An 11,300-nucleotide genomic window follows, 5' to 3' on the forward strand; every position below is an offset into this window, starting at 1 on the left:
TGGACTCAGGATGTTTAGGTAAGATGAAAACTCGTGTAAATGTGATCAATCTTTACTGACAAAAATTAATAAAAGGTGCTGCAGGGCACAGACAGGAAAGTCCAACACGGATGAACCAAAGGAACAACAAATAACTAAATAAGTCCAAAAGGAGAAACTAAAACTGAGGGATAAACATGGATACATGCAGGGAGGGATGCTGCAAAGCAGAAAGACTGATAACTAACCAGAAGGGCTGAGCTATAAATACACAGGGAACTAATTGGGAAATGGCATCCAGGAGAAACTAATCTGGGGAGGACAGACAAATACATAAGCAGGAAAAACAGTGTCAAAAAGGGAAGTAATATATCTGAGGAGGTAGCTGTGAAAGAGAGACTGAAAATGCACACAAATGATGTGAAATAGACAAGAAAATAACAGGTGACATGGTGAAGAGATAAGGCTAATACACACAAAGGAGGTGATCCTGTCATTTGTGTTACAAGCTTCACATGCTTTTTCTTCTCTCAGAAAGCTTTACGGGTGGGCACATTCATACTGGGTAAGCAGCACTGAAGTTAATTTAGTAATTGTTTTTGGAGGTCAAAATAATATCACTACAGGAGTTATTTTGGTAGCCTTTTGGTTGCAAAATTGGCAACATTCACTATGTGTCTTCACTTAACCGTGTCTGTGTGCATGACACTGGGAATTTGCCAAATGTTTTGTTTGCATATATGGGCATGAGTTGTCTGATTTATGTTTTATAAGAAAACCTCCTGGACTGGAGTTTTTTCTGTACATATAGATATAATCAAAGAGAAGTGAAAATGATAGTAACTGAATCATCTTAGAAGTTGTGTTTTAATAAAATAACAAGTAACTCATTTCACACATCCCCATTTACATCGATTATAAAGTCTTGATTAAAGATTGGTCAAATCCAATCCTTTTTTGTGTCCAACACTTTTACCTTCTTACTTGTGTTGTCCCTAACTTGTGGACCTTTTTATGCACAGCTGTGTGCTGGCTAGAGAGGGCATTCAGTGGGCAGATCTATTAGATTAAAAGTTCTTTAATCTAATAGATCTGCCCCTTTTTGAGTGGTATCATTTCCTCTTAGATTACTAGCAGTAACAAGAGACGGTATTTGTTTTTTTCTTTTTCTAAATAAATGATAATGCTAGTACTGATTTACTGCTCCACTGAGAATCTAGAATTGCCTCAGCAACTGTGCAGTTTATCAATAATGTCATGAGAAAAGACAATTCATGTAGTAATAATATCCTCTCCTGACACAGGAGAGAAAGAAAAGAACTTCAAGAAAGTTATCACACCTCATGTGGTATGCTTGCACACATGCTTTAAAATGACATGGTTTGCCTTTTCATGCTGTTTTGTTATTATGCATGAACCAACTGTGCACAGCAGCACAGACAGCTCAGTACATGGAACATGTTCGAGGCAAGACTAGATACTCTAATACCCTTTTTTTCACATTTTGAAATTGTTTATTTAGTAAATGAATTGGTGCAACATGTACAAAATTGTTAATAAAGCTGCAAAGGACCTGGAAACATGAAAAGAGCACCACTTTCACGAAACGCCAGTAAAATGAACCAGTACAATCTATGTAAAAGCCCACTGTGGAAGCAACAAGCTTACTACCAATACCTCAGTCACAGTAACTGTGCCTGCTGTAAATGCTATTCTGAATATTTTGTTATAATGCTCTGGTGTCTTTGAATGAGTCGAGACCCTGAGCTTACAAGCTCTGCTGCTTTAGCTTTTGGATGACCGAACCTGAGCCATTCCCCACCGAGAGATAAAAGAGAAAGACGAACAGAGATCAGAAGAAAGACCTAGTCAGCCAAAGCTGTTTAATGTTAAGGTCAAATTAAAATCAATGTCTAGGAGCTGGAACAAGAGCAATGGGCACTGTTACGGGGCATTGATTCATTTTCCCCATTCCCACATTGTTTATTTCCCCGTCTGTTTGCCACAAATTAAAATAACTGCTCATTCTCATAGTGACTCATTTAATAACCAGGTCTTGAAAGCTTTTCCAGCTTTTGTGTGTCTACGTAGAAAGGAGGAAAGAAAAGAAAAGTGTGATAGAAATGTGTAACAAAAGGGTGTTATTATAAAAAGCAGGATGATTGTGGTTACATGATTAAAGTAGAAGTATAATTTGGAAGGATTTCACAAATTGTTTAAGGTTTCCACAGTCAAGAACACCTTTTCAATATATGAGTAAACTAAAACTACAGATAAAATGTATCCAGGATTTGGTACTGTTCACTAACAGATTTCTTTCTGTTTATAGTTTTTTTTGTTTGTTTGTTTGTTTGTTTTGTAACTTGTGTTACAAAATGTGACATACGGTTGAATAATAATAAATCTCACAGCCGCACACTGGGTCGAGATTGTTTTTTGTTTTGTATTTGGACCATGTGGGAGTGGGGATTTCACTGTAGCCCATCTGTCAGCTAGTCTGTGGCCTTTTTCAATAAAAGGAGTAGGAAATGAAGGAGGAGAAAGAAGCTGAAGGAAGGAGTGAAGTGGAATGCAATGAAGGAGCTTGTCTGGAGTTGTACACTTCGTTCTACTTAGCATTGTGCACTGTTTTAACCTGTAACCCTTTATATGTATATGTATAAAGGAAGAAATCTACAGTTTTCTTTTATTGATTTTGAGGTTGTATAAACAATAAGAGTTGTGCTCCCAGGACATGGTGTGGATATTCCCTGCCTAAAAACGCAAGGCCGGACCGGGTTGGGGGAATTGGTTGCTTGTTCTTTTATGTAATCATCTTTCTGTCTATAAGCAGGTCAGTAACCCTTTCTGTGGTGTCCTTTGGTCTTGGACTGTTTGCTGAAAGTGTATTTCCACATCATAAGATTTGCTGTGGAAAAAAATTAAAAATTAATGATAAATTATTATATCACATGCTCTATGCTAGCATAGAGAAGCCTGGTCATTATTTAGAGCTTATTTTAAAACCTTTTATTGTTTTTATTATACTCTAATTGACATTTTAATTACACTCTAATTAATAGCTACATGTCTACATTCTTACACTTAAAAATATTCATACTTAACTCTTAATATAAATATGAAAATGACAAGTAAGAAAATGTGTTTTTCTGAGAGTGAAGGAGAAAAGTTTTGCTCTGGTAACTCGGAACAGCTGTTCATCCTCCACTAGAAACCGAACCTCTTCATCAACGTGCTGATTTGTGGTTTCTATCAGACTCTCCTGTAACTGTCTTGGCTTAATGGATTCAGTTATTCAACTGACCCTTAGCACTATGGAACGCCAGGACTGCCATAATGAAATAATTAAATACACCATTAAATAATTAATTAAATGTGGCAATAATTAATTAAAATTCGAATTAATTAATTAAATAAATAGTTATGACACATTTAATTAATTAATTATTGACACATTTAATTAATTATTTATGTATTTCACATTTTAATTAATTATTGACACATTTAATTAATTAATTATTGACACATTTAATTAATTATTTATGTATTTCACATTTTAATTAATTATTGACACATTTAATTAATTATTTAATGAGATATTTATTTATTTCATTTTGGCAGTCCTGGCGCCTGGCTCTCATCATGAATTAATTTTATCTGTCAGCCTCACCCATCAAACTCAGGGGGCGGGGTTAACGCTGCCCATGCAACTTCTCTAACATTTGATTGGTTGCCGTGCAAAGTAAGTCAAAACAGGTCGATCCTAGATAATCGATTGCGTCTGTAGACTTGAGGCAGCCAGGTGTCCCAGAATGCATTTCAAATCACAGGCAGCAATGGTGGTAGTGTAGTTTTAAAATACCCCATTTTTCTGTCACCAACTACACTTTTAACAGTGTTTTGGCCGCGAATGTCGCGCCGTAATCTTCACATGTCTGGTCAGGTTGTCAGCATAGAACATGTTTCCAAAAGTGCTCAGATGTTTTCAGAGATTTCAGTAGCTCTGCTAAAAGTCAGCATGCAGAGTGCACCGAGGGGGTTAAGTCAACCGGTTTGTTTACATATTCCACTTTCCGTGTTCCATATGTTGCATTCGCATATTCTCATTTACACCGAACGATCGTCTCTTTCCGCCTGGTCTTGTGTGTCTGTGCTTCTGTAACATAAAGAACGAGCTGACATTTTTCTCACGAAACCAGCGATCAGCTCAACAGACCCTCAGTTTACCTGCATGCATCCTCCTCCTCACCTGTCAGCTGTTTAACACCTGCTGCTAATTCAAGAAACACGCCCACGTTACCTGGTGATAGTCACAGTTTAACTGGGCAGCCGGTGCTCGATATAACGCAATGTCAGCGCATTTTTCTGCGCATTTTTCTGCGCAAGATAAGTAAATATAGTATTTTTCCCGAGCGCAGAGCTGCTGGAGCTTGTTTCCGCACTTTATAGGCAAACCCACTTTATCGGCGGCTGATGTCCAATCACCAGCACACAGCTTTGAAACCTCACCTGAGTTTTAGCTCTCAGTGGTTAAAAGCTGGACTTAATTCACTCAGGTTTTGTCTGTCGGGTCACGTTTACTTCGCTGTTTTATTTACAACTGAGCAAATCGGTTTGGTTCAAATTAAAGTTATGTTTCATAACTGCAGAGTTTTACAGACGTTTAATGGTTCACTGGCACATGTGTTAGACTGAACTATTCGCTTTTCTTTATCTGGTGTGTTTCGGATTTAACAGTGAATTTTGAGATTAAACTGACTTTTAAAATGTTTTTATACAAAGAGGAAAGAGAAGGCGCATTTCCACCGAGAGGAGCAGAGTTTGCAACAGCATGTTCAAGATGAAGACTGCAACCTGGACAGAAATATTATATCATCTGTTTTAATAGTTATTTAACTGTATTCTAAGCACCAGCTATGTTAGAATTTTTAGAGTTTACTTAACTAAAAATAAATGAGCTTAACATATAATTTGTGTGATTTCTCTCTCTCTCTCTCTCTCTCTTTTTTTTTTTTTTTTTTTTTTTTTGCTTTTTCGGTCATGTTATGTTTAACTGTAAAAGTTTTGTTACAAACTGTGAAACACATCGTGCAGACTTCTGGATGTTAGAAGAAAACTAATACTGCTCATGAATGAGACTAAAGGCAGGAAGGTGTCCTTTAAAACTAAACATGTTAATAGGACCTCCCTATTTATATCGTAGTTTATGATATAGCACGTGTATTTCAGTAATAGCCTACTGATTTCAGCAGCTCACATGGGCGTTATCTGTGATACTCCTTAACTATAATTTATCCAAGTTAACGTCAGTTAACCATTCAGACAGTTCTTTTGCAATGAAAACATAAACACCCATGCTGCGTAATGTCTACATTATAGCTGCTTATGCAGTAACCATGGTAACCACGGACTCTGAGCGGCTGGATCGACGGAGGTCAGACAACAATTTTACATGTATGATCTTAAAACAGGACACAGCCAATATCCGTGCTGGCCTCATATCAAATGTGACCGCAGACTGAGTCTGTTTGATGTTTGCTTTATATCTAATCTTCCTCTCAAACATTTAAACAGCAGCGAGTCTGCAGCTGAGGGAATACAAACTCAAATTGTCGGAACAGGTTCGATCGTGGATTCATTTGGTAATTTATTAAATGTATAACTGTTAGTCTAATCTGCTGCTGAGTCTCTTACACTGATGAAAATGCAGATAACACAGATCACGAACACCTGTTCAACCAATCACTTTCATTCCACTTTGATCTGCGACAAACTGACGGTTCATCTCTGTTACAGTGTTGCGTTAGACTGCTATATTTTTGTGTTCTTTATGCTGTAGATTTTCACGTCTCTGGAATAGTTGGCAGTATTAAGGATGCTTTTCTGTAAAATCATACTGATATGACCCGTGACATATTCGTAGATGACAGTTAGATAGTCAGCTGGGAAACTCTGTGTTAACTCAGAGATCTGAAGATATCGTGGAGAGATGCTGATCTTGCTCCGTGGTGTACAGGTCACCCTCATGATTAATATTCACAATAAAAATATTAGCCGAACATCATGAAGTCTGTATGTGTTTCATAGTGTCGAACAACCTTTGTACAGTTAAAGCCAGCAGTTACTACATGACGGAAACACCAACGTTTTCTCTTTTATGCGTTTATACGCAGGTCACGCTGATTACTGAACAGAAACCCAAACATCAGCTGTTAATCGAATTTATTTCCTCTCTCTCCTTAAACATGTTTTTAATGTTAGTTATAATTCAGAATTGGCGACTGAAACACGTAGGACACATACGAACATCAGGAAATAACACCCCGATAAATATAACCTCAGTAAAAGAAGTCAGTGTCAGCGGGGTTATTGCAGCTGTGTACCGGGGCCTGCGCTTTGTCGGCGGTAACAACAGCTCGATTGCTTGCGAGGCGAGCGGGTCTATCCCACGCTTTGCCGTGAGACTGGGCAGACATCTCCGAAATCATCGAAGCACTTTTGCAAAGAGGCTGTATCTTGACAAACCGATCAGACATATGAAGATTAAACCACTACATTCTCGGCTAAAAATATTAAAACGGTATTTGGTGACACACAAACAGGGTTTTCAAAGTTCAGTTCTGCCGGTTGTTGTGGGCTAAAAACAATGGCCACCAGGCCAAAGCAATGGTTTTGAGTCGATCAGCGTTAACCCCGCCCCCTGAGTTTGATGGGTGAGGCTGACAGATAAAATTAATTCATGATGAGAGCCAGGCGCCAGGACTGCCAAAATGAAATAAATAAATATATCATGAAATAATTAATTAAATGTGTCAATAATTAATTAAAATGTGAAATACATAAATAATTAATTAAATGTGTCAATAATTAATTAATTAAATGTGTCAATAATTAATTAAAATATGAAATACATAAATAATTAATTAAATGTGTCAATAATTAATTAATTACATGTGTCATAACTATTTATTTAATTAATTAATTCCCATTTTAATTAATTATTGCCACATTTAATTAATTATTTAATGGTGTATTTAAGTAATTCATTATGGCAGTCCTGGCGTTCCATATAGCACTTCACCACCAGGTTATTATTTTCGTGCTGTGTGCTCGCTCCTTTGACAAAAAACATTTTCTCAGCTATGTCCAAATGGCAAAGCAGACCTTTGAACCGCAAGCCAGGCCATTAGAATTTCAATACAGATTGAATATACTTTATAAAAATGTGCCATTTTTGTGTTCATTTTGGCTTTTGTTCAGTGTGTGAAATGGGTCTACATGGGACTTTGCACAGTTTGTATAAATTATTGCAGCCTTTACTCTATTCATTTCCTCATAACTTTATCCTCTTTGTGTTTGTTGTTGTGTCTTTGTGAATAGTAGTGTGTGTTGCACAGTGTTGGGGAGTAACGGAATACATGTACCGCCGTTACGTATTCAGAATACAAAATATGAGTAACTGTATTCCGTTACAGTTACCGTTTAAAAAGGTGGTATTCAGAATACAGTTACTTTGTTGAAATAAATGGAATACACGGCGGTACTTCCCTGTTTCATATTGTGGCGGGTCAGGATTGTTTGGGTTTGTTTGACAGCTACGTTCTGTTGTTCCAGGCGGCAGCGTTACGGTTGCCATGGTTACAGGGTGACGCGCTCTCTCTGCGTGTTTCATGGGTGAGAGAGCGCTTTTTGTGTTGTTGTTGTGCTAAGCTAAAGGCAGAATGCTACAGGCATAGCTCTAAAGCATGTAGCCTGATGGGCAGTGTAGTCCGTGCTGCAGGGAGAATGGACTACCATACACGTTATGTGTCTGTGAGCGAGGGAGGAGAGAAAGGAAAAGTCCGAGCTGTCACGGAGCAAAAACGGGAGCTGGAAGCATGTAAATATAATAATAACCACTGCAGCCAAGAAGAGTGCCTGAGGAGCCCATTTGTAAGTACGCTATTAAGACTCAACTGTACACTGTGTTCGTGTTTTCCTCCGGAAAAATAAGTTCCGTTGGAGCAGCCTTTCAACGCCTCTCTCTGTCTCCCGCAAGCAAAGTTGACCCAGACAACAAAGTAAAGCTAGTTTTCGCTACCAGCCCGACACGAACCCGACGATTAGCCAGAGGTCCCTTTACTACGCTTTCGAGCCGCGGACCTTCAGTAACAGTAATAAATCACAGCAATAGGACATTCATGTAGTTGTAAACAGCATGATAATATATTAAGTATTCCAAAGTATTCAGAATACGTTACTCTCATTGAGTAACGTAACGGAATACGTTACTGAATACATTTTGGGGCATGTATTCAGTATTCTGTAGTGGAATACATTTTAAAAGTAACCTTCCCAACACTGGTGTTGCACATGTATAGATACTATAGCTCAACAATAACAAGAATTTATACTTTAAAGCATTAAAAGGTATATCCCAAATACTATAATACAAACTGCATTTGGCTACAATAAATAGCAAAAATAACCTTTTTTTTTCTCCTTTACAGATATGCAAAAAGACTCCAGCGTTCTGTGTTTTTTCTTCTTCTTCTTCTTCTTCTTCCATCTCATGGGTAGTGTAGGAAAATGCCTGGATTTACAGGATAAGATGAATTTTGAAATCGTTTTTTCTTTGGTAATCTCATTTCCCAATTTAGATTAAAAAGAAAGTATAAATGTCTTGTTAGATTCAGGTGGCTGTAAAATATGTATTTCCATACTTTCAAACAGGAAAGAATTTATTCAAGACATGTCTGCAATTTTTACATGAAAAGCATATTCATAAGGATCTACATTAATTATACATTGTACCATGTTTTCATAAAGGCTTATACTACTAAATAATTTACACACATTACAATGGTTGAACACTAGGTTCACTTTTATCTTAAGCTGCCTACAGATAGCTGTCCATCAGAGTAGCTTTTTACCTAAATGTGTATCTGTTGTTAAAAAAAAAAGTTGGATTTACTCAACATTTACAGCAGAGTAGTAGCATAGCAGTTTAGACTGCTGTGAAATTGCAAGACAGACGTCAGTCCAACTGTGAGTTTCGTGTTGAGTGTTGTCTTGTTTGCAGGTTTTCTCCAACATACTGTCCTTCACCTGCAGCATGACTTCTATTTTGAGCTGCTCTATCATAACAAAGGCATGGGGAAGGATAGATTCAAAGAACTTTGATATACAGTTATGATCAGAAGCCTGCATATACTCAACATGGACGTGAATGTCATGGTAATTTGGGGCTTTCAATGATATCTTTTAACACTTAGTTTTACAGGGTGGAAAGATTATACAGCATATATTGAAGTTAAAAAAACAAGAATTGTGTGCACGAGCTTGAATTTATTTTGGACCACTCACACACCCAAAATAAATTAACACAAATAAAAAAAATCAACCTCTCCACAACTCCAATTTGACCTATCATATATGTTTCAGTCATTGTAATGTTTTAAGCATATCTGCCTTTCATCAGACCATATCCAAGTGGTTAAAATAACTTTATGGAGAACAACCATGGACAAATTATCAAGTCATTCCCTGATATGATATGAAACACACAAAGTTTTTCCAGAGTTTGGACAGCAAAAGATAACTAACAAGGTTGAAACGAGTTTATTTACAGCTAACCTGAATAAATAAAGAGCTAGTCTTATTCAGGTGAAGGTAGCTGCAATAGTGGGGCTCAGAGAGGCGGGAAGAAATACATTTAATGAAAAGTCTTTGTAGCCTTACTTGTCCAGGCAGAATGTTGAACTGAGAGATAGAGATGCCGAAGCTCAGAGACAAAGAAAAGGTGACTCCGTGGAGAGTGGACAGGCAGATGCGTTCCAGGAAAGTCTTTGCTTCCGAGGAGTGTCAAACATGTACAGTGCAGTGACAGTGCTGGTGCTGTGGCTGTTTTGCTCCAGAGCAGAGCAACAGGTAGGTTTAGGAGGAGGTAGGAATTCTAGAGTATTAGAAGGAAGCAGATAAGAAACAGGAATTACTTTGTGAATGTTACAGAAGTCTTAATCATACGCGCTTAGTCAAATTACCGCTAAAGTGGAGACAACAGTCTGTCAGAGAATCACTGTCACAGTTCCCCATACTGATAACAGAGATGAGCTGCAGGTGTGCAGGAGCAAGCCGGGGAAAGAACAGCTCCAGAGATCTCTCTAGCTGAGAGCAAGGTTGAAAGAGAACCAGAGCCGAAGAGTGACAAAGAGAAAATGATAAAAACTGTCAAATGCATACATTAAAAAAATATTTGAAATTATTAATGTAACACTATGCCGTTACTCCTGACTTTTAAGCTGCACAAAAATAATGAAGATAAAATGTTTTTAATTTAAAACTTTTTTTTAATATAATATCTGATTTTTGATTTCTATTTAATATGTAAATTCTTGAAAGGAGTTTGCTTGTTAGTCATACCGTTCTCCATTTGAAGTCCCTGGGTTCTTGGCACTCATCTTGATGAGCCGTCTGCCTTAAAACACACACCATATAGCCGTAGGGTGAGACTAACAACATCTGAATAGCAACCACAGAAGGTGAACAAGTCATTGGCGATGGAGGAGCTCACCGATAACAGAAAAACAAAAAACGAAACAAAAATGCAGTGCTTGTATCAGTGCTTTTAGAAAGTGATGTTTTATTTTTTATTTATCAATGTTGTTGCTGTCTTTTAGTTCAGTTATTCATGTATGTAAAATATCTTGTGCATTTCAGCTTTAAATCTTCTCTGGGTAATTTCACACATTGATGGTTTCCAACTGCAGGCAGAATGAAATGGCCTGATGATTGTCAGGATAGCAATGAAGTTCTTGTAAGCCAAAGTCTTAAGCTGAACATCTGTGACATCCAGCTTGTATGGATGGAGTTGATGAGAATGTTTTTGCGAGTGAAGTAGTTTTCAGTTTCAACTTTTGCTTCATGTGCAGTGTGTCCTTTCAGATTAATGACCACATCAAATGCCAAAATAAAACATCAGAATTGAAACAGTACACCAAAAGAAGGCACTTTAAGCTCACTGGTTCAGTCCTGTAATTTATAACTTTATTGCCATATTTAAACTTTTAAAAAATCAGATTGGGGAGCCAAGTACATGTATATGAAATTATATCAGCATTTATGTGACTTTTTGTTTGTTAGGAAGATTTTATTCCTCAGTCACTGCACATACATTGAAGTCAAAGGAGTTTGCAAAGAAAAGCGTCTGGACTTCTTTGAGTTGCTTGAAGACGTTTCACCTCTCATCCGAGAAGCTTCTTCAGTTCTAAGGTCAAATGGCCGAGAGTCCCAGATTTAAACCCAGTGGGAGTATCCCCCCCAAGGAGGGACAAAGGGCCCCC

Source organism: Oreochromis aureus, linkage group 2, assembly GCF_013358895.1.
Source record: "Oreochromis aureus strain Israel breed Guangdong linkage group 2, ZZ_aureus, whole genome shotgun sequence".
Lineage (NCBI taxonomy): Eukaryota > Metazoa > Chordata > Actinopteri > Cichliformes > Cichlidae > Oreochromis > Oreochromis aureus.